This window comes from Panthera leo, chromosome C1 (genome assembly GCF_018350215.1).
Source record: "Panthera leo isolate Ple1 chromosome C1, P.leo_Ple1_pat1.1, whole genome shotgun sequence".
Taxonomy (NCBI): Eukaryota; Metazoa; Chordata; class Mammalia; order Carnivora; family Felidae; genus Panthera; species Panthera leo.
The window spans coordinates 75170982-75195960 of record NC_056686.1 but is presented as its reverse complement, the minus strand read 5'-3'; the positions used below and the strand labels follow the sequence as shown (position 1 = coordinate 75195960).

At 38.5% G+C, this 24979-nt stretch overlaps 1 protein-coding gene across 4 annotated transcripts in view; it reads left to right on the top strand.

Annotated features, from left to right (window-relative positions):
* Window positions 1–284: 284 nt before the first annotated feature.
* The window catches only part of LOC122227915 (endogenous retrovirus group K member 6 Env polyprotein-like), a 47814-nt gene continuing 23119 nt past the window's right edge, over window positions 285–24979 (top strand). For 3 of the 4 annotated variants that reach the window (XM_042952696.1, XM_042952692.1, XM_042952693.1), the window contains exon 1: window positions 285–615. The gene's annotated coding sequence lies outside the window, so the exon portion shown is untranslated. Of the gene's footprint in view, window positions 616–8013; window positions 8129–24979 lie in introns of all 4 variants that reach the window. The other variant, XM_042952695.1, reaches the window with a different exon arrangement.

Sequence of the window (24979 nt, the reverse complement as noted above, 5' to 3'; positions counted from 1 at the left end):
TTGCAAAGTGAGTATAATATGTCCTAAGTTGCAAAGTTCTTGTAAATATCAGTGAGGTCAGGTATGGAAGGAATACATCGTAGACCTTAGCACAGAGTAGATACTCAATACATAATAAGTATGGCTTCAATTTTATTTTTATTATGGAAAACAATCAATGGAGACTGATAATACCCTGCATTTCAACACTGACATCATCAGAGAATTGGTGAAAAATAGGGGAAGTGGTCTGCTGTTTACCAACTAGCCTACGTTTTGTGCCATAGAAAAGTAGAGAAGTTCCACCAGACCTCAGCTGGTGTACATCTGCTTTGAATACATAAAATATGCTTTGGTGTACATAACCTTGAGACATAAAATGGATGTGTGATTTTATTTCTCCTGAGAGGTTGTTCTGAGTGTGCAGGTTACCGTGATATCTAAATCCACTATTTGGACTCCCTGTGTCTGATGGAAAAGAAGACTGAGTACCTGTTTGTTGTGAACTAGAAAGCCGAAAAGATTCTTTACAAGATTTCTCAGCCTGTGGTGGCTGTGTTTATTGTAAGACTGTATCATATTGGATAATCCTGCTTGATGAACTTCTTGGAAAATCCTTGATGGTGAAATCCTAAGGTAAGAGACTCTAAATTTCTTATTTAACAAATCTTTTCATTCTAATTCTCACCAGCAAAATTGCAACCTTAGCTTCTTCTGTCCCCAGATAGAATGACTACCATCCTTTTTTTTTTCTTTTTACTCCTCTTTGAGGCAAAAGTATATTGTCTCAATTTCCTCTTTTCACTTTTTTCCCCCACTAGTTATTTTAGTTGGCTGGTCTCTGGTTTTAAACCCCAACACTCTATGATACTGCTCTTGTTATATTTACCGACGACCTCCATTTTGATTAAATGGATGTTTCTTTGCATCCATCTCGGTCCCCTGCTTGGCATCATATTTCATAGGTGACTTACCCCTGCTACTCTCAACTACTTTTCCTTTCTTGGCTTCTGTGGTACCACATTCTTCAGGGTTTCTTCCCATATTCTTTTCAGTCTCTTTACCAGGCTCTAAATTTTCTTCTAGGCATCTAAATTATAAACTCTTCTGGGACTTGGCCCCAGGATCTTTATTCTCCTCTGTTTATATCCTCTTTGAAGTGATCTCATCTAATCCTAGGACTTTTTAAAAAACATTTTTTTAGTTTATTTATTTAGTTTGAGAGACAGAGGGAATGCACACACAAGTTAGGGAGGGTTAGAGAGGAGGAGAGACAGAATCCAAAGCAGGCTCCACACCATCAGCACAGAGCTCGATGTGGGGCTTGAACTCATAAACCTAGAGATCATGACCTGAGCTCAGATCAAAAGTCAGATGCTTAACTGACTGAGCCACCCAGGCGCTCCTAATCCTAGGACTTTTAATGCCAGTTTTATTGTGATACCTCTCAACATTGATATTTCCTGCCTTAATACTCTTCTGAAATTCAGGCTCATAAATCATACAACACCTGAATTTTTCTTTTGAGAGTTATCAGGTTCTCAATAAAAGAACTGATAAATCCTGTTCCTATGCCTGCAATGCTTCCTGCTGCTTCTTCTCTTCAAGGCTCTGCACAAATGTAGTTCTCCAAGAGGTCTTCCTTGACTATCCTATCTCTTTTTAATCTCACCTTTTTTGTTTCATTCCTGAATGCAATATTAAATACTGTATTCCTCTTTTTATCTCACTTTTTTATCTTGTTCCTCCTCTTTTTATCCCACCTTTTTTTTCATTCCTGAACACAATATTAAATATTTTGTTCATCTATAGCTTTACTTATTTATTGTCTTCTTATATTAAGATATAAACCTGTAGGATAAGAATGCTTATCTGGCTTTTCATCTGCTAGATTTCTACCAACAAGAACAGATGTGAAACATAGCAGGCACTCAATAAATTCTTCTCAACTTCATTAACAGAAAAAAAATAACCATGATGCTTATATCTCGGCCCACTGTTATCAAAATGTGGTGTTAGCTAACCTTCATGAAAATTCTGATTAGGGCACTGTGCCTTGGTGTTGCTGCTTGTGTTGCAGGTTGGCATATCTGAATATTACCAAGCCCATGAGTAAAATTTGGGATAAAAAGGGTGCCACCATGCATATAAAACATATTGAGAGGGGCACCTGGGTGGCTCAGTCGGTTAAACTTCCAACTTCGGCTCAGGTCATGATCTCACGGTTCATGAGTTGGAACCTCGCTTTGGGCTCTGTGCTGACAGCTCGGAGCCTGAAGCCTGCTTCGGATTCTGTGTCTCCCTCTCTCTCTGCCCCTCCCCCACTTGTACTCTGTTTCTCTCTCTCTCTTAAAAATAAATAAACGTTAAAAAAAACATATTAAGAGGAGTGTGTTGGGTGGCTCAGTTGGTTCAGTGTCCAACTCTTGATTTTGGCTCAGGTCATGATCTCATGGTTCATGGGTTTGAGCCCTGCAACAGGTTTCGCACTGACAGTGTGGAGATTGCTTGGGATTCTCTCTCTCTGCCTCTCCCCAACTTTCTCTCTCTCTCTCTCAAAATAAATAAATAAACTTTTTAAAAAATTAAGAAAAATAGAAACAGTTTACTGGGTCTGATGGGCAGAAAATGTGAATATAGAAGTGGCATCAACACCTAAGAACACTCTTCCTATGTTGATCCTAAGGCAGGGTTCTCAAACGGTTTTACCTCAATATAGACGAGATCGACAAATTGTAAAGTTAATGTTCCTCTTAGAACATATTTAACTGCTGTTGAAATTACTTGAATTAGTTGTGATTTAAGCATCTTCAGAAGAAATAAGAAGTCAGGCGCAAGAGCCATGGCCTTTTTATGAGGCTCATAAAACTATCATTTAGGAGCGCCTGGGTGATTCAGTCAGTTGAGTGTCCAGCTCTTGATTTTGGGCTCAGGTCATGATCCCAGGGTTGTGGGATCGAGCCTTGTGTCAGGATCCATGCTGAGCTTGGAGCCTGCCTGAGATCTCAATCTCTCTCTCTCTCTCCTTCTGCCCCTTCCCTGCTCGTGCATATGTGTGCTCTCTCTCTCTCTCTCTAAAATAAAACCAACCAACAAAAACTATAATTTAAAAAAACCTATTCACTTCTCCCCATACTCCTGTCCCACTAGGGTCCAGGCTAGAACGAGCATCCTAGAGGAAAAGGCATCTAAACTGTAACCTTGGGATCAATGAGAACTGCCTGTTGGAGCATACAAGAGTGGTAGGGTTGGAAGTAGGAATCCTAAGTATAGGGTCTCAGTGAAGTAACCTATTTAAATAATCTACAGAAAAACTTCAGTTACGCCAGGAACATTCACAAAAATTTTAGTCCAAATCTCTGGGCTTTTGAGATTAACCTGTCACTGACTTCTATAAAGCATGAAATTGACTCATGGAAAACACTGTAAATGAGGTCATTTTTGGTCTTTTGTTTTTATAGTATTAGGTGAGATGAGTCATTTCTCCTTATTTTACATTACTCTAAATAAACTGAAATTAGCAAAAGTATATTTTTGGCTTCCATTACATCCAAAAGTTTAAACATTTTTAATAATGATCTCAGTACACCCAACATTGGACCAAATGATTTTGGACCAATTTATGCCATGAAAAAAAAAGTCCAGATTACAATCAGTGCTATAACTTCCCAAGGTTTACTATTTCTTTTCCCTATCAAATGTTCCCCCTGTTATATGTCAAGAAAAATAGCTAATCAGATTGGAAGTTATTAACTACAACATCACAATGAAATAAAATGACCTAATTTAATTTTAATTTTGTTAATTTGAGAGAGAGAGAGAGAACACACAAGCAGGGGAGAGGCAGAGGGAGAGAAAGAGAGAAGCTTAAGCAGGCTCCATGCTCAGCACGGAGTGTGATACAGGGCTTGATCCCACAACCCTGGGATCATGACCTGAGCTGAAATCAAGAGTTGGATGCTCAAGTGAGTGAGCACCCCAGGTGCCCCTAAAATGACCTAATTTTATTTTATTTTTAAAAATTTTTTTAACATTTATTTATTTTTTGAGAGACAGAGAGAGACAGAGCATGAGCAAGGGAGGTGCAGAGAGAGGGAGACACAGAACCGGAAGCAGGCTCCAGGGTCCAAGCTGTCAGCACAGAGGCGGATGCGGGGCTCGAACTCATGAACTGTGAGATCATGACCTGGGCTGAAGTCGGTCGCCTAACTGACTGAGCCACCCAGGCACCCCAAATGACCTAATTTTAAAAACATATACTACATATTTTACTAATACCTAGATAGGTATTTCAGAGAAAGAATAATATTTATACTTTAAAAAGCCAATAATAAAACATTGACATATCCTTCCAATAAGATGATCAAATTCTTCATTTTACCTTTCTCATGACATTGCTTTCATTAAAAAAATTTTTTTTAATGTTTCTTTATTTTTGAGAGAGAGAGAGAATGAGTGGGATAGGGTAGAGACAGAGGGAGACACAGAATCTGAAGCAGACTCCAGGCTCTGAGATGTCTGCACAGAGCCCAACGCAGGGCTCAAACCCACTAACTGTGAGATCACAACCTGAGCTGAAGTTGGACACCTAACCGACTGAGCTACCCAGGTGCCCCGACATTGCCTTCATTCTTATAGCCTGTCTAGTGAAGGTTAACTCAGTAGGTCTGGGAGACCCTCACATTCCAAAGAAAGGTGTAGCCATTATCTGGCTCCTGGAAGAAAATAAATGAAAGCCCTTGGAATATTCTGCCTGATTAAAATGTTTTGTATATATGTTGGGCTCCCATATAAACCACCAGATAACTTATGCTGACAATGTGATTTATGATAAGGGTCCTAGGCTACACTGAATCAGTTTGACTTCTGAAGGGGCCTCAGTCTGAGTAACTGAGAGCAGCTACATGAGCTCCCCACGTCTGCACATGACTGTCCCTCACAACAACAAAAATACTAAACACCAAGGCTTGGGTTTTCGCATGTTTCTGGGAGAATTGCATACTGTCTATACAATGCTACTGTGAGACGACAATTAGAAATCTGTGCCTGTTTCTGTCTTGGACTCTAGTCTATGCACTTTTTGCTTTTGCTGGTTTCAATTCATAGCCTTTTGCTGTAATAAACTGTCACTTTGAGCATGTAACTTTTCTGAGTTCCCTGCCCTTCTAGTGAATCTTTGAACTTAAGGAATGGCACTGGGGACTCCTGTGCCCAGTTGATCTTCAAACTGGGATTTTCTAGAATGATCCTGACTCACTGAAACATAGAAAAAGCATGGTTTGGAAAAAGGAAGAATGAGTAGGGGTGTATTATAAGATGGTCTCATTTTGTCCCAGTTAAATAGAGCCTTAGCTTTCTCTATCTATAATCTTTAGAAAACCATGAATATCATTCTTGCTAACAATCATCAAAGAGATCTAAAATAGATCCATCCAATATTGAAAGAATCAAATTTCACCTGATATGAAATTTGAGATGCTGACAGCTCTAAAATTTACTGCATTTGTTTCTAGATTTGTGCCTGGGTCTCCTATTATAGCACGGAGGGAAAAATCCTTTTTTGGCTCAACAGGAAGCTTGATAACCAGTTTTTCATACAGGGTCAGCATTCCATTATTTTTCAGATGTGAGATGTACCTCAGTCGGAACTGAGAATTAATTAGCACTGAATCTACATTACCTCTCAAAGGGCATCATTTGGACTGGAACACTTTATAAGGCTAGTTCTCAGGACTGGCCTTGGGTCAACCTCTCCCTACCTGCTGTGAGATGGTGCTGAGGGTAACTTCGGAAGGGTCACACCACAGATACTCTAACTATCTAGGTCCAAATGTATGGAAACATTAGACAAACTCATCAAAGAATACTCTGAGGTGTAGAGAAATAGACATACATACTTAGTTGTTGACTCTGGTAAATACAAAATCCATGCTCCTGATAATTAGGGGTTTTCAGAAGTGAATTCTTTTTCTTCTTTGATAAGTCCAAGAAGAACTGCTTAATGTAGGATTTAAAATGAAATCTGAGGAGTAAATAAGGAAATAAATCAACTAAAAGAGAAGACACTGAAACAATTCAAGACAATGGAAGCCCAGAGTTACACAGTTCATGGTGCAGCTGGCACTGTGGGAGCAGGAGGCTATTTGGAATAGGGAAGGGAATTCTCAGGCCATAAATGAAAGAGGCTTGGAATTCCTGTTAAGGAAATTATAAAATGAGTCTTCTTTTTGCTTTCCCAGCATAATGCTGTGACTCACTTTTGACACCATATATTATGCCTCTTTCATTCAATACAAGTTTTAAAAATAAAAAGTAATTTCTAAAGAATATCAGAACCTGTAATACAGAAAACAAAATGCATGTTTTTTGAAAAAATTAACTTACATAAATGGGAAACAAGTTATAAGATGTAATGAAAGAAAGGCCTAGTTTGCAATATCATCAAAACAAAGTGCTGTAGAATAAAATCAACAAGTATAAGGCGTTCATATAAAGAAGTATTAAAATGTTACTGAAAGAGACAAAAATTTGTAAAAGAGGGTTAGAAATTAAAATGTCAATCCTTACAGTCAATGTATATATTTAATATGATTCAGATAAATCTGGCAGAAAGATACTTTGGGAAGCAGAAAAACTTGTTTTAAGGCAGACATATAAAAACTAAAAGCAAGCGGTGTGCCTGAGCGGCTCAGTGGGTTAAGTGTCTGACTCTTGATCTCAGCTCAGGTCTTGATCTCATGGTCGTGAGTTCTAGCCCCACATTGGGCTTAGTGCTGAGTGTGAAGCCTACTTAAACACACTTAAACACACACACACACACACACACACACACACACACACACACACAAAGAAAAAAAAAAAACTTAAAGCAAGAATATCCAATGAAATTCTGGGGAAAAAATGGGGGTGGGGGGCACTCACTGTAATCATACAGTAAAACATCCCAACCATTACCACATTGGTATTTAATTTTAAACATCAATAGGGGCGCCTGAGTGGCTCAGTCAGTTAAGCTCAGGTTCATGATCTCAGTTTGTGATACTGAGCCCTGTGTTGGGCTCTGTGCTGACAGCTTGGAGCCTGGGGCCTGCTTCAGATTCTGTGTCCCTCCCCTGCTCACACTCTGTCTCTCTCTCTGTCTCTCTCAAAAATAAATAAACATTAAGCATCAATAGAACAGACTTGAAAGCTTAAAAATAGACTCAAATTCATACTGAAATTCAGTATATGATGAATTTGGTGTTTTACATTAGTGAAAGAATATGGATTTTTCAGTAAATGGTATTTGGACTATGAAAAAAATATGAAAAAATATAAAGTTAGAGCTTTCCATATTCCTTTTACAAAATATATTTCAGAAGGATCAAAGTGAAACATGAAAAATTCAACTAAAAACTTAGATAATATATCTGAACTTAAAAAAAAACAGTACTATAATAAGGAGTCCCTTTTAAAATGTCACATGAAAGACATAAAATAAAAAATTAATAAATCCACCTACATAAAAATAATGAAATTATTTATTAAAATATATAAGCCAAACAAAAAGACAAACGGCAAGATGGAAAAAAAATCGCAATTTATATCAGACAAGGAGATAATTTCTTCATGCTATAAGGGAGCCCTTCAGATAACAGTGAGAAAAAGAACAACCCCATGAAAAACTGGGCAAAAATAGTAGAAGAAAATAAAGATGTAAGGGTCATAAGGAGATGTGCATATTAAAACTATGAGTTATCTGTTTTACTTCTAAAAGCAGCGATAAATAACACATTCGTTGGGACATCAGGTTGTCAAGGGTTTGGGGAAACAGGCAATCTCTCATATTTGTTAGCAATGGTGTAAGCTGGTACAAGCACATATCAAAATTTTAAATGCACAAAACCTCTGACGCAGAGAGTTCCTTTTTTTAAAATGTGTAATTCAGTGTTTTTTATTTATTTATTTTAATTTACAGTCAAATTAGTTAGCATATAGTGCAACACTGATTTCAGGAGTAGATTCCTTAGTGCCTCTTACCCATTCATTTTTAAGGACTCTATCTCATAGACAATCTGCCCTGGTGGAAAATGACAGATGTACTAGGATATTTGTGGCAGCACTATTGTAATGGCAGAAGACTAAAAGAACTCTGAAATCCGTCTATCAGGTACTGGTGATGTAAATTATGGGACATGGGTAGAACAGAACACTCCTCAGTCGCTAAAATAAAAAGAGAAACACTATTTAATGATTGTGAGATAATATCCAAGATTTATCATAAAGTTAAAAAAAGAATGATACAGAAACTGTGCGATTTCACTTATCACATGGATAAAAGAATAATTTGTTCCAGTCCGGAACTGCTATTGTTATGAAGTTTTGCCTCCTTCTTGGCTCGCTAGGATAAAGTATCTTTTCTTTTGTCTCTGCAAGTGTATCAAATACCCAGGTTCTATCTAAACCATGGAGGCCACTACAATCTCTTGCTCCAGGTGACTTTTCCTGTCTGACCCAGTTTAATATAAATAACTTCAATGTGCCCAGTTGAGTGCTAATGTGTGAGATTTGGGATGTAGTCAGTGTTTATTAGATAGTTCTCTAAAAAATATATGACTGATTGATTTGTAATACATGATACGTGGAAATTACTCAGAAAATAATACTTGCAATGACATAATTTTTCAAAATGGAAGATATTTTATTATTATACGTAGGTACTTCTGTGATAAAAATAACTGACATTCATTCAAGATAAATTGATAAAGCACACAAAACTATGAAAATAAACTTCAATCTCTTCAATGTCCTAGAAATCATGTTAATTTTAGCATACATATTCTTCTAGGGTTTTATCTATCTTTATTGCTTTTTAAGTATATTTAAAAAATAAAATCAAAAAGTACATACTACAAATTAAATTATTCTAACCAACTTTTCCAAGTTCATCTGCATGCAATGAATAATTTTAATTTATCTGGAAAGGGGTTTACAGGATGGGCAAGAAATTCAGTTTGCAAAGTTCACAAAAACATTCAGTTGTTCCTAGAACTCTTTTGGTTTCGGGACAACATAGACTTTATTGGTCACCAGAAAAAGCAGCTCATTTCTCTGCATTAGTCTGATTTAAAGTAACCCTGCCCTACACTGCCTTTTAGGTCACTTATATTAATAGAAAATAAACTATTAGATTTTGTCCTGAAATTGACACCAGAACCAGAATTTTACATCCATGAAGAAGGGAAGGATAAACTTTAGACCTTATCACTTACTAAATATGAATCAGGCCAACAGGAAGTCAGGAGACAGGGGGAATTGGTGAGTTCTCCCACAGTTTCTCTGAAAGTTCCATTGAGCCTCAAACTCTATTGACAGGCTGGTCATTTTCTTAGCCCGTATTCCTGATAGTTTGGATAAGAATCTGAATTTTTTTTTTTCAATATATGAAATTTATTGTCAAATTGGTTTCCATACAACACCAAGTGCTCATCCAAAAAGGTGCCCTCCTCAATACCCATCACCAACCCTCCTCTCCCTCCCACCCCCCATCAACCCTCAGTTTGTTCTCAGTTTTTAAGAGTCTCTTATGCTTTGGCTCTCTCCCACTCTAACCTCCTTTTTTTTTTTTTCCTTCCCCTCCCTCATGGGTTTCCGCCAAGTTTCTCAGGATTCACATAAGAGTGAAAACATATGGTATCTGTCCCTCTCTGTATGGCTTATTTCACTTAGCATAACACTCCCCAGTTCCATCCACGTTGCTACAAAGGGTCATATTTCATTCTTTCTCATTGCCACGTAGTACTCCATTGTGTATATAAACCACAATTTCTTTATCCATTCATCAGTTGATGGACATTTAAGCTCTTTCCATAATTTGGCTATTGTTGAGAGTGCTGCTATAAACATTGGGGTACAAGTGCCCCTATGCATCAGTACTCCTGTATCCCTTGGGTAAATTCCTAGCAGTGCTATTGCTGGGTCATAGGGTAGGTCTATTTTTAATTTTTTGAGGAACCTCCACACTGTTTTCCAGAGTGGCTGCACCAATTTGCATTCCCACCAACAGTGCAAGAGGGTTCCCGTTTCTCCACATCCTCTCCAGCATCTATAGTCTCCTGATTTGTTCATTTTGGCCACTCTGACTGGCCTGAGGTGATATCTGAGTGTGGTTTTGATTTGTATTTCCCTGATGAGGAGCCACGTTGAGCATCTTTTCATGTGCCTGTTGGCCATCTGGATGTCTTCTTTAGAGAAGTGTCTATTCATGTTTTCTGCCCATTTCTTCACTGGGTTATTTGTTTTTCGGGTGTGGAGTTTGGTGAGCTCTTTATAGATTTTGGATACTAGCCTTTTGTCCGATATGTCATTTGCAAATATCTTTTCCCATTCTGTTGGTTGCCTTTTAGTTTTGTTGGTTGTTTCCTTTGCTGTGCAGAAGCTTTGTATCTTCATAAGGTCCCAGTAGTTCATTTTTGCTTTTAATTCCCTTGCCTTTGGGGATGTGTCGAGTAAGAGATTGCTACGGCTGAGGTCAGAGAGGTCTTTTCCTGCTTTCTCCTCTAAGGTTTTGATGGTTTCCTGTCTCACATTCAGGTCCTTTATCCATTTTGAGTTTATTTTTGTGAATGGTGTGAGAAAGTGGTCTAGTTTCAACCTTCTGCATGTTACTGTCCAGTTCTCCCAGCACCATTTGTTAAAGAGACTGTCTTTTTTCCATTGGATGTTCTTTCCTGCTTTGTCAAAGATGAGTTGGCCATACGTTTGTGGGTCTAGGTCTGGGGTTTCTATTCTATTCCATTGGTCTATGTGTCTGTTTTGTGCCAATACCATGCTGTCTTGATGATGACAGCTTTGTAGTAGAGCCTAAAGTCTGGGATTGTGATGCCTCCTGCTTTGGTCTTCTTCAAAATTACTTTGGCTATTCGGGCCTTTTATGGTTCCATATGAATTTTAGCATTGCTTGTTCTAGTTTCAAGAAGAATGCTCGTGCAATTTTGATTGGGATTGCATTGAATGTGTAGATAGCTTTGGGTAGTATTGACATTTTGACAATATTTATTCTTCCAATCCATGAGCACGGAATGTTTTTCCATTTCTTTATATCTTCTTCAATTTCCTTCATAAACTTTCTATAGTTTTCAGCATACAGATCTTTTACATCTTTGGTTAGATTTATCCCTAGGTATTTTATACTTCTTGGTGCAATTGTGAATGGGATCAGTGTCTTTATTTGTCTTTCTGTTGCTTCATTATTAGTGTATAAGAATGCAACTGATTTCTGTACCTTGATTTTGTATCCTGCAACTTTGCTGAATTCATGTATCAGTTCTAGCAGACTTTTGGTGGATTCTATCAGATTTTCCACGTATAATATCATGTCATCTGCAAAAAGTGAAAGCTTGACTTCATCTTTGCCAATTTTGATGCCTTTGATTTCCTTTTGTTGTCTGATTGCTGATGCTAGAACTTCCAGCACTATGTTAAACAACAGCGGTGAGAGTGGACATCCCTGTTGTGTTCCTGATCTCAGGGAAAAAGCTCTCAGTTTTTCCCCATTGAGGATGATGTTAGCTGTGGGCTTTTCATAAATGGCTTTTATGATCTTTAAGTATGTTCCTTCTATCCCGACTTTCTCAAGGGTTTTTATTAAGAAAGGGTGCTGGATTTTGTCAAAGGCCTTTTCTGCATCGATTAACAGGATCGTATGGTTCTTCTCTTTTCTTTTATTAATGTGATGTATCACGTTGATTGATTTGCGAATGTTGAACCAGCCCTGCATCCCAGGAATGAATCCCACTTGACTATGGTGAATAATTCTTTTTATATGCTGTTGAATTCGATTTGCTAGTATCTTATTGAGAATTTTTGCGTCCATATTCATCAGGGATATTGGCCTGTAGTTCTCTTTTTTTACTGGGTCTCTGTCTGGTTTAGGAATCAAAGTAATACTGGCTTCATAGAATGAGTCTGGAAGTTTTCCTTCCCTTTCTATTTCTTGGAATAGCTTGAGAAGGATAGGTATTATCTCTGCTTTAAACGTCTGGTAGAACTCCCCTAGGAAGCCATCTGGTCCTGGACTCTTATTTGTTGGGAGATTTTTGATAACCGATTCAATTTCTTCGCTGGTTATGGGTCTGTTCAAGTTTTCTATTTCCTCCTGATTGAGTTTTGGAAGAGTGTGGGTGTTTAGGAATTTGTCCATTACTTCCAGGTTGTCCAGTTTGTTGGCATATAATTTTTCATAGTATTCCCTGATAATTGTTTGTATCTCTGAGGGATTGGTTGTAATAATTCCATTTTCATTCATGATTTTATCTGTTTGGGTCATCTCCCTTTTCTTTTTGAGAAGCCTGGCTAGAGGTTTGTCAATTTTGTTTATTTTTTCAAAAAACCAACTCTTTGTTTCGTTGATCTGCTCTACAGTTTTTTTAGATTCTATATTGTTTATTTCTGCTCTGATCTTTATTATTTCTCTTCTGCTGGGTTTAGGCTGCCTTTGCTGTTCTGCTTCTATTTCCTTTGGGTGTGCTGTTAGATTTTGTATCTGGGATTTTTCTTGTTTCTTGAGATAGGCCTGGATTGCAATGTATTTTCCTCTCAGGACTGCCTTTGCTGCATCCCAAAGCATTTGGATTGTTGTATTTTCATTTTCGTTTGTTTCCATATATTTTTTAATTTCTTCTCTAATTGCCTGGTTGACCCACTCATTTGTTAGTAGGGTGTTCTTTAACCTCCATGCTTTTGGAGGTTTTCTAGATGTTTTCCTGTGGTTGATTTCAAGCTTCATAGCATTGTGGTCTGAAAGTATGCATGGTATGATTTCAATTCTTGTAAACTTATGAAGGGCTGTTTTGTGACCCAGTATGTGATCTATCTTGGAGAATGTTCCATGTGCACTCGAGAAGAAAGTATATTCTGTTGCTTTGGGATGCAGAGTTCTAAAGATATCTGTCAAGTCCATGTGATCCAATGTATCATTCAGGGCCCTTGTTTCTTTATTGACTGTGTGCCTAGATGATCTATCCATTTCTGTAAGTGGAGTGTTAAAGTCCCCTGCAATTACCACATTCTTATCAATAAGGTTGCTTATGTTTGTGAGTAATTGTTTTATATATCTGGGGGCTCTTGTATTTGGCACATAGACATTTATAATTGTTAGCGCTTCCTGATGGATAGACCCTGTGATTATTATATAATGCCCTTCTTCATCTCTTGTTACAGCCTTTAATTTAAAGTCTAGTTTGTCTGATATAAGTATGGCTACTCCAGCTTTCTTTTGACTTCCAGTCATGATAAATAGTTCTCCATCCCCTCACTCTCAATCTGAAGGTGTCCTCAGGTCTAAAATGAGTCTCTTGTAGACAGCAAATAGATGGGTCTTGTTTTTTTATCCATTCTGATACCCTATGTCTTTTGGTTGGCACATTTAGTCCATTTACATTCAGTGTTATTATAGAAAGATATGCGTTTAGAGTCATTGTGATGTCCGTAGATTTCATGCTTGTAGTGATGTCTCTGGTAGTTTATATCACAGGATCCCCCTTAGGATCTCGTGTAGGGCTGGTTTAGTGGTGACGAATTCCTTCAGTTTTTGTTTGTTTGGGAAGACCTTTATCTCTCCTTCTATTCTAAATGACAGACTTGCTGGATAAAGGATTCTCGACTGCATATTTTTTTCTGTTCATCACATTGAAGATCTCCTGCCATTCCTTTCTGGCCTGCCAAGTTTCAGTAGAGAGATCAGTCACGAGTCTTATAGGTCTCCCTTTATATGTTAGAGCACATTTATCCCTCGCTGCTTTCAGAATTTTCTCTTTATCCTTGTATTTTGCCAGTTTCACTATGATATGTCGTGCAGAAGATCGATTCAAGTTATGTCTGAAGGGAGTTCTCTGTGCCTATTGGATTTCAATGCCTTTTTCCTTCCCCAGATCAGGGAAGTTCTCAGCTATAATTTCTTCAAGTACCCCTTCAGCACCTTTCCCTCTCTCTTCCTCCTCTGGAATACGAATTATGCATAGATTATTTCTCTTTAGTGCATCACTTAGTTCTCTAATTTTCCCCTCATACTCCTGGATTTTTTTATCTCTCTTTTTCTCAGCTTCTTCTTTTTCCATAATTTTATCTTGCAGTTCACCTATTCTCTCCTCTGCCTCTTCAATCTGAGCCGTGGTCATCTCCATTTTATTTTGCAGCTCATTAATGGTATTTTTTAGCTCCTCCTGGCTGTTCCTTAGTCCCTTGATCTCTGTAGCAACAGATTCTCTACTGTCCTTTATACTGTTTTCAAGCCCAGAGATTAATTTTATGACTATTATTCTAAATTCACTTTCTGTTATATTGTTTAAATCGTTTTTGATCAGTTCGTTAGCTGTCGTTATTTCCTGGACGTTTTTTTGAGGGGAATTCTTCTGTTTTGTCATTTTGGATAGTCCCTGGAGTGGTGCAGAACTGCGGGGCACTTCCCCTGTGCTGTCTTGAATAACTTGCGTTGGTGGGCAGGGCCGCAGTCAGACCTGATGCCTGCCCCCAGCCCACCGCTGGGGCCACAGGCAGACTGGTGTGCACCTTCTCTTCCCCTCTCCTAGGGGCGGGATTCACTGTGGGGTGGCGTGGCCCATCTGGGCTACTTGCACACTGCCAGACTTGTGGTGCTGGGGATCTGGCGTATTATCTGGGGTGGATCGGCAAGGTACACGGGGGCGGGAGGGGCAGGCTCAGCTCGCTTTTCCTTCGGAGATCCGCTTCAGGAGGGGCCCTGTGGCACCGGGAGGGAGTCAGACCCGCCGGAGGGATGGATCCGCAGAAGCACAGCGTTGGGTGTTTGCACGGTGCAAGCAAGTTCCCTGGCAGGAACTGGTTCCCTTTGGGATTTTGGCTGGGGGATGGGCGAGGGAGATGGCACTGGCAAGCACCTTTGTTCCCTGCCAAGCTGCACCCTGTCGTCCGGGGCTCAACAACTCTCCCTCCCGTTGTCCTCCAGCCCTCCCGTTCTCCGAGCAGAGCTGTTAGCTTATAACCTTCCAGATGTCAAGTCCCGCTTGCTGTAAGAACACACTCCGTCCAGCCCCTCTGCTTTTGCCGGCCAGACTCGGGGGCTCTGCTTGGCTGGCAGGCCCCCCCTCCGCCCCGGCTCCCTCCTGCCAGTCCTGTGGAGCGCACACCGCCTCGCCACCCTTCCTACCCTCTTCTGTGGGCCTCTCGTCTGCGCTTGGCTTGGGAGACTCCGTTCTGCTTGTCTTCTGGCGTTTTTCTGGGTTATTTAGGCAGGTGTAGGTGGAATCTAAGTGATCAGTAGGACGCGGTGAGCCCAGCATCCTTCTGCGCCACCATCTTCCTAATCATCTCAAGAATCTGAATTTTAGATGAGCCATTAAGTCATTCATATTTACCACAAAAGTGTTCAAATTATATTTGTTAACTGTGACATAAAGGAGGCAACAGTTTTTCCTTTCTTTTCCTTTCCTTTCCTTTCCTTTCCCCTTTACCTTTCCATATGTGTGTGTATGTACGTGTATGTGTATGTGTGTGTATATGTATATATATATATATTTGGTATCAGGATAATGCTGGCCTCATAGAATGAATTTGGAAGTTTTTCCTTCCTTTTCTATTTTTTGGAATAGTTTGAGAAGAATAGGTATTACCTCTTCTTTGAATGTTTGGTAGAATTCACTTGTGAAGCCACGTGGTCCTGAACTTTGTTTGTCAGGAGTTTTTTGATTACGGATTCAATTTCATTGCAAATAACTGGTCTGTTCAAATTTTCTATTTTTTTCAGATTTAGTTGTGGGATGTTACATGTTTCCAGAAATGTAGCCATTTTGTCTAGGTTGTCCAATTTGTTGGCATATAGTTTTTCATAATATTTTCTCATAATCCTTTGTATTTCTGTGGTGTCATTTATTATTTCTGATCTTTCATTCCTGATTTTGTTTGAGTCCTCTTTTGTTTTTTGATGATTTTGGCTATAGGCTTATCAATTTTGCTGATCTTTTCAAGCACCAGTTCCTAGTTTCATTGATATGTTCTATTGGGTTTTTTTGTTTGTTTTTTGTTTTGCTTTGTTTTGTTTCTATTTTCTTTATCTCTGCTCTAATCTTTATTATTTCCTTCCTTCTATTGGTTTTGGGTTTTGTTTATTCTTCTTCTAGTTCTGTTAGGTATAAGATTAGGTTGTTTATTTGAGATTTTTCTTGCTTCTTGAGGTAGGCCTGTATTGCTGTAAATTTCTCTTTTAGAACCACTTTTGCTGCATCCCAAAGATTTTGGACTGTGTTTTCACTTTCACTTCTGTCCATGTATTTTTTATTTCCCCTTTCATGTATGTTGTAGGTGACCCAGTCATCGTTAAGTAGCCTGTTATTTAACCTCCATGTAGTTGTGCTCTTTGTAGATTTTTTTTTCTTGTGGTTAATTTCTAGTTTCTTAGTTTTGTGGTCAGAAAAGATGCATCATATGATTTCAATCTTTTTGAATTTTTTGAGATTTATTTTATGGACTAATATGTGATCTATTCTGGAGAAAGTTCCATGTGCACTTGAAAAGAATATGTATTCTGCTGTTTTAGGATGGAATGTTCTGAATATACCTGTTAAACCCACCTGATCCAATGTATTATACAAAGCTACCATTTCCTTGTTGATTTTCTGTTTGGATGATCTGTCCATTGATATAAGTGGGGTGTTAAAGTCCTCTACTATTATTATATTACTATTAATTAGTTCTTTTATGTTTGCTATTAACTGCTTTATGTATTTGGGTGTTTCCATTTGGGGTGCATAAATACTTATAATTGCTATATCTTCTTACTGGAGTATCCCCTTTATGATTATATAGTGTCCTTCTCTGTCTCTTGTTACAGTCTTCATTTTAAAGTCTATTTTGTCTATCAGTGTTGCTACCCTGGCTTTCTTCCTATATTCATTTGCATGAAAAATGTTTCTCCAACCCCTCCCTTTCAATCTGCATGTGTTTTTAGGTCTGAAATGAGTCTCTTGTTGGCAGTATTTAGATGGGTCTTGTTTTTTTATCCATTCTGTCATCCTATATCTTTTGATTGAAGAGCTGAGTCCATTTATAGTCAAAATAATTGTTGATAGGTACATAATTATTGCCATGTTGTTACTTGTCTTATGGTTGTTTTTGTAGTTCTTCTCTGTTCCTTTCTTTTCTTGCTTTCTTTTCTCATAGATTGGCTATCTTTAATGAGATATTTGGATTCCTTTCCCTTTATTTTTGCACATCTTTTACTGGTTTTTCATTTTTGGTTACCATTAGGTTTGTATATAACATCTTCTGCACATAGACTCTATATTAAGTTGATAATTGCTTAAGCTTGGACCCATTTGCTACTTCTCTCCCCTCCCCACCTATGTTATAGGTATATGGTGTCAAACTTTACATCCTTTTATTTTATGAGTCCCTTTTTACAGATTTACTTATTTTTTACAGATATACTTATTTTTTCTGCTCTTGTGCTTCCTACTTTTCTTACTCTTACTTATGATCTTTCCTTTCCACTCAAAGAGTCCCTTTAACATTTCTTGTAGGGCTGGTTTAGTGGTCATGAATTCCTTTGACTTTTTTTGGTCTGGAAAACTCTATTTCTCCTTCTATTCTGAAATGATACCCTACTAGATAGAGTATTCTTGGATGCAGAATTTTTTTCTTGTCAACACTTTGACTATGTCATGACATCCCTTACCTGAAAAGTTTCTACTGAAAAATCTGCTGATAGCCTTACAAGGTCCCTTGTATGTAACTGTTTTCTTCTTTTCTTGCTGCTTTTAAAATTCTTTATCACTACTTTTTACCATTTTAATTACTCTGTGTTTGGTGTGGACTTCCTTTCGTTAATTTTGTTGAGGGGTCTCTGTGCCTCCTGGATATGGATATCTGTTTCCTTCCCCAGATGCAGGAAGTTTTCAGCTACTATTTCTTCAAATAAAGATTCTGTCCCTTTACTCACTCTTCTCCCTCTGGGATCCCTATAATGCAAATGTTATTAGGCTAATAGTGTTGCTGAGTTCCCTAAATCTGTTCTCATTTTGCATAGTTTTTTTCTCTCACCTACTCAGCTTGCCTACTTTCCATTACTCTGTCCTCCAGGTTGCTGATTTGTTATTCTGCTTCCTCTAGTCTGTTATTTATTCCATCTAACATATTTTTAATTTCATTCATTGTGTTCTTCATCTCTGATTCTTTTTAATCTCTTTTTTAAGGGTCTCATTGATGTCCTCCACTACTTTCTCAAGTCCAGTGGGTATCTTTATGATGATTACTTTAAATTTCCTATCAGGCATATTGTTTATCTCCATTTGACTTAGGTCTCTTGCTCTGATTTTGTCCTATTCTTTCATTTGGGACACATTAGTCTGTCTCCTCGCTTTATGTAACTCTTTATGTGTGTTTCTGTGTATTAAGAAAGTTGGCTATGTCTCCTGTTCTTGAAAGTAGTGCCCTTATGAGGAGGAGGTCCTGTAGTGCCTTGCCATGCAAGGTCCCTCATTTATTGGAATTTAGCACTTCAGGGATATCTCCTATGTGTGTTTTGGGTGCCCTACTATTGTGGCTGAGCCACTGTTTCCTTCAGTCCCGTTGTCTCCAGTGACTCTCTTTGCCTGTTGGGGGCAGTTTTTTGTCCTTGTGGTGTTAATGGACCAATCTTAGGCTCCCTTGGGCTTGAGTTGAGTCAGACCAGGAGTTTGCCAGTGATGCAGTTGTACCAAACTGCAAGGAGCTTTCCCTGTGTTGTCCACTGAGAAGCTTCCTGTGGTAGGTAGAGTCTGCAGTCAGATCAGCTGTCTTCCCCCAGCCCACTGCTGGGGCTACAGTCTGATTGATGTGTGTGTGATTATCTTTCTCTTTTCTTGGGTTAGGAGTCCTGCAGGGCAATGCTGGCCTCTGTTGCAACTGCTTGCAAACCGCCAGGCTTGTAGCCCCAGTTTGGATGGGCTCTGGCCAAGAGAATATTGGAGGAGGCAGATCCACAAGATTTAAGGGGGGATGATGTGTAATTTTAGCAAAGTTTGCATGCTGGTTCTCTGAGAGATATGCCACTGATGCCAGGACCAAGATGGCAGGTTAGAAATCATGGATCAGCAATGCGTGTAGGTAGGGAAATGTGGAATTATCAAAGCTTCCTTGGTCCTTGGGGTGGGGACCTGCAGTGCTGGGACTGAGGCAGGCCTGGCTGAAGTAGGCAGATCACATAAATATGGACTGGGTGATGGTATTAGCCAGTTAGGTAGTGAGTGTTGGTGCCACACTGGTTCATGCAGGTGGCCATGTGTTTATGCTATGGGGTGGGAGAGGGAAATGGTGCTGGTCAACTCTTTTCTTCTCAGAGAAGTCTCCCACAGATCTCTGTCCCACACATCCTCTGATATTAGTAAATAAGTCTCCTTTCTGTGTGCCCCAGGTGTTTTTCAAACTGCTGGTTGTATGCTATATCTCTGTGGGCTGTTCATTGTGCTGTCTCTTTAAGGGTGGGGATTCAGTTTCCTCTCCCCCTCCTGACTCTCACAGAGCTGAGTTCACTGATTTTTAAAATTCTGTTGGTTGCAAGAACCCACAAAATTTGGACCCTCTGGTTTTCAAAGCAAATGTTGTGGGGATTCATCTTCAGCATGCCAGCTACCCAGTGTGAAGGTCTATTTCTCTCCCTTCTCTGTGTTTGTGACAGTACTGCAGATACATTTACCTCCCCACAGCATTTCCACCCTTCCTACCATCTTCAATGTGGCCTTTTCTCCATATTTCGTTGTGGAGTTTGTTCTGGTAGCCTTTGGGTTGTTTTCTGGGTTATTTACACTGATGTGAGTATCCATCTCATCTAGCTCTATCCATGAGAGGAAGTGAGCTTAGGGTCCTACTCCACCATCTTCCCAGCAATCTATAACAATTCTTTCACCTAAAATGAACTATCCTTGAAAAGTTTTAAACACATGTATTAAGGGGCATTTCCAGAAGTGTAGATTAACAACAATCTACTAACATATATATTTACCACCACCAATGAGATTATACATACTAGAAGGAAACTAAACTAGCAAACGATTAAAAAAATTTTTTTTAACATTTATTCATTTTTGAAGACAGAGAAAGACAGAGCTTGCGTCAGGGAGGGGCAGAGAGAGAGGGAGACACAGAATCTGAAGCAGTTTCCAGGCTCTGAGCCGTCAGCACAGAGGCCGATGCAGGGCTCGAACTCACGAACTGCGAGATCATGCCCGGAGCTGAAGTCAGACACTCAACTGACTGAGCCACCCAGGTGCCCCACTAGCAAACTATTTTGATTTCACAGACTGGATCTTGGGATCATGAGTGAAGATGCTCATTCCAATTGGTCTCACTTGCAAGGCACCAAATCTGTTCTTTGGGGAATGGGGTTAGGGCAAGGTGAGGACAAGAGTCTGAGCTATACCTTAGATACCTATGATCACCATCAATGATGTGGTTCTTTGGGGAATGGGGTTAGGGTAAGGTGAGGGCAAGAGTCTGGGCTATACCTTAGATACCTATGATAACCATCAATGATGTGGCCTAAAACAAATATGTTTAGTTAGGGGTAGAAGGAGGTATAAGGCACAACTGGCTGAACCTGTAATAAAGGACATAAAATAGAGGGACCATCAAGGCTTCTCAGGGAGAGACCCTCTTGTCTTTTATTAAGTTAGTAAACACAAAATGCTAGCATCCAGTATCCTTCAAGTGTAGATCTTAAAAATATTAAGTCCTCCTAAATTTGTTTCCATTCTGATCCCCAGGGCGTAGGCATAATAACTGCTAAACTGAGAGCGGACTTTCAGTAACTCACAGTATCAATTCCTGTTCCTTTTTTCTATAGTTATTCATGCCAGCAATACCCAAAACATTCATTCTATTGTTTTCAGCTTTATGTCAGAGAAGATACTGTCTTTTCCCCGTTTATGAATTCTAAAGCCTATAAATCGTGACTCTAAAAAATATTTTTTCCCTTTATCCTCAGATTTGCCTAGCTGAAGAACTTCATTAAACATATTCCTGATCTGAAACTGCTTAATGTCTATGTTTTCAGGAACCCCATGCAAATCTGGATGTCATCAGGGTGTGTTCCTTCTCTGTATGCTGCATGATTCCTGTCTGGGAATGTCTGTTAAGACCCCTGAACTGCAAACACTAGGTGACAAATAACACCTTATTTCTAAGCAAGGTGCTCAAATAGTTTTTCACAGTTGGAAATTTATTAATTCATGGGACATAATTCCATGAATTCCAACAACATTATTCCAATTCAATCAAACTTGTTATTTACTAACTTCTACCAGTTTAGGAAAACTTTCTGATTATAATCCTTCTCTTACTAATATACGCTTACCAATACATCAATGCACTCCTCTGTAATTAGACTTACTGAATATCATATTTTAAAGCATAAATCTTGTAACAATTACAAAGGATGGGAGCTGAAGGAAATACTCTTAATTTATGTTTTCTTTTGTTATTTTATCCCAACACTTAAATGTTTTACATCCTCATGATCCAAGAGGACTTTCTGATCATAGGAGGCATTCTGATTACTCTGTCTTGTGTAATAGGGTCATCCCTCCTCTAAAATTAATACCTATTAATAATCTCTCCAGGGTAAACTGGAGAAACTGTGATTATTCTGGCTTGAGATTATTTACCACTTGGATCATCACCATGGCCATAGAGGCAAGGTCAAGAAGTTGGCAGCTCCCATTTAAAACATGGGTTTAATGAGGGGAGAGATTAATTTTTGAGTTGAGTGAAGGGCAGGATGAGAACACATATGGCCAATAAAAACTTTAGTGAGATTACCAGCCATTCCAATTTGAGTTCACTGTTACTCTTACTAATAGCAAAATAATTATTATGATGTGCCCAATGCTTTAAGGATATTAACTCATTAATTCTCATTACTAGACTAAAAAATTGGTTCTATTATTAGTGCTATTTTATAGATGAGAAAACTAAGAAGTTAGCTAAATTATTGAATGTCACAAAACACAGGATGTAAAAATGCAATTTGAAAACATGCATCTTGGTTCCAAAATTATGCTATTATGAACTATACTACACTATTTATCTATGGTCAACATATCCTACCAAATAGTCTGTGATTCTATGGTTATATTTAAAAGGTGCAGCTGACTCTGGTTACCTCCCCCATCAAAAAGGAAAAAAAAAAAAGTTCTGTTCTATTCTTTCCACTTAGCACATAGCCACACACCTAGAGACCATATTTCCTATATTTCAGCCAGGTATGTCCAAATGTTTCAGTTTTCATAAATAAAATATGAAAGACTCATATTTCAGTCTGAGCCTTGAAACACTGAATAAGTATTCTGACATTCTCTTTTCCTGTCTCATGGTCTAGAGACCAGACATGTGCCTCAGAAAACTAGAAAATTTCAATAGTAACATGAAATACACTTTAATATTTATAAACACTGTATTTTAGAGCCCTCTTTTAAAGCAATGTAGGTGTTAACCTTCATTAATATAAAAGATGAGCAAAATGAATAGAGATCTTTAAATTTCCTGTAGGAAATCTCAAAAGAGATAGTGAGAGAGAAAGAGAAAGGAAACTCTGAACCGAAATTTTAAATGTACAAGGAACAATTGCTTTCATTTGGGGGAGGGAACAGAAAGGGACAACTTCATCAAAATTTATAATTATGATCTAAGATTTCAAGTGACTATTCATTTCTATCAATAAAGCTCTTTTTTACTCACTCAGGCTATAGGCACCACACAGACTCATGAGGAGAAACTCCATATATGCCAGCAGTAATGACATTTGCTATCTGATGTGAATTAAGCCATATGGCCCTTCTCTTCAAGGCCAACCCTCAGGGCAGTTTTGGTTTATTCCCATAATTACTACAACTACAGAGAGAAAGGACTTCATTTTCTAATTCCAACTAAATATCCTTCTATTTTATGATGCAATTCCCTCAAAAAGAAATTAAGAACTAAATCCACATTTGCAACCACAAACTTGATATTGTGTTGTCTGTTATATTTTCTACTGCCTACTTCCACCTATGCAACCAGCTGTTTCCATCTATTCTTTGCTTATGTGTACCCTCCACAGAGATATTCTATCTAATCACCTCTTCTTGAGTCTTCAAGAGGCAAGAGATCATGTTTGGACATGAATGTATACCCCACAATGTGCAGAAGCAGATGTAAGTGTGAACAGTGGGGAAGAAACAATTGTTTAAATGTGAGGAGCCATTCTCCCAAATTGCAGATAGATTATTGGTTGTTACCTTTGTTCATCTATGTTTTCTGATTGTTTTATAAAAACACTGATTGTTTATCAAACTGAATACTTGAGAAAGAACAAGTAAAACAACCGAAACTTCTCCGACTAAGGTACTATCCAAGAAATCCCTCCTAAGAAATATGCTTCTGAAATAATTTGAATACATTCTTCATCATGTGTAGCAAGGACCCTGAAGTCAGTGGGGAGTGGTGCATGAAGAAATGTTTGTGTGAAACTCTTCCAGGGTGAGAATTGGAAGGAAGATAGGCAAGCGGATGGTCTTGGGATTCCTGAAGCCTGAGCAGGGAGAAGATGTGAACTTTCCAGCCCCCTTTCACTCATGTATATTCTGTAGTCCACTAATATCTACGTAACTGTCTTAAGTAGTTCAGAACAGCAAGGATTACTTTTACTTTTGACTCTGGTATCCTCCTCAGGTTCCCTGAATGTGTGGCTATTATATTCAGATTTGATCCCGTTTCAAGAAGAGCTTTGTGCCTCTGCTGACTTTGTTGAGCAGAGCCTCAATACGAGTCCTGGATTGTTTATCGCAGGACTTACAAGTAAAAGGTTAAAAAAAATTCATAACAAAACTTTCTCTTCTTTAAGCCATACTTTGCTGGACCTCTTCTATTACTCACAGATGAATAATAGTGAATCTAACTTTAGATGAACCTAACTCTAGCTGTTATAATTTCTAAGAAACTTTGAAGGCAATGACTATATTACTCATATTTGTAACCCCAGAACTGAACTCCGTATCTGACCATAATAGGTGCTCATCAAGTATCCAATGAGCAGTAGGATAAAGATAATAAGTAGGGCTTGATGTCATAAAATGTGAGATGAACTGAATTCCTTGATGGGGTGTTGAAAAATAAAGATTTGTCTAGAAACAACTTAGTGGTTGTGGAATGAATGGCAGAACTGCAAAAATAACAGTAACTGCTCAGTTTATACTGCCACACTGTAAAGCTCCTATGTGATAATCAATATAGTACACCAATACTTCATTTATAAGGGGCTTAAAGGATAAAAAAATTTGGTAAGAAAGTTAATTTCAAGTGAGTTTTTGCATCACCAAGTGTAGTAAGAGACAAAGAGACCAGTGTTTACTTCTGGATTCTGCATCTCACTATAACAATTCTTGGCAAGTCTGTAGCCCTAATCTACTATATTTATCTACAAAGGAGAAATCAGTATCTTTAACCTTTAGGGTTTTTGCAAGGTCATGTGATTAAGACATCTGGACCAAGGCTGGACCCAGTAAGGGATTCAATAAATGTTAAGGAGCACTAGAATGCTATTAAAGAAGTAAATCTTTGGAGACAGGTGATACCCATGAGTCACCACTAGCAAGTAAGGCCATGATGAAGAAAGAGTGGTGCTATCTGCCAGGGCCAGTCTTCATACTGAGATGACACAGGGTGTCCCATGCAGGGACTAGGTCAACATGCAGAATTACTCTGTGTCAGGGGATGATTTGCGGTCTAGTAGTTTCTTCAGAGAATTTTTTGGATTTATTGGAACCTGGCTCCCACATGTCTGGTGAAAAACAAAATTCAGCACTGGTCAGTGAATTAGGAAGCATTAAAGAATTTCTACAAGATACAGCTATCTCTCTGAGACGTTAATTTGCATTTTCTTCACTACAAATAAGATTGAGTACTTTTACATGTTTGTTTGCTATTTTGTTTCCCTGTGAAATCTGTAGAGATGTCTTTCTTGAGCTTTCTTGAGATT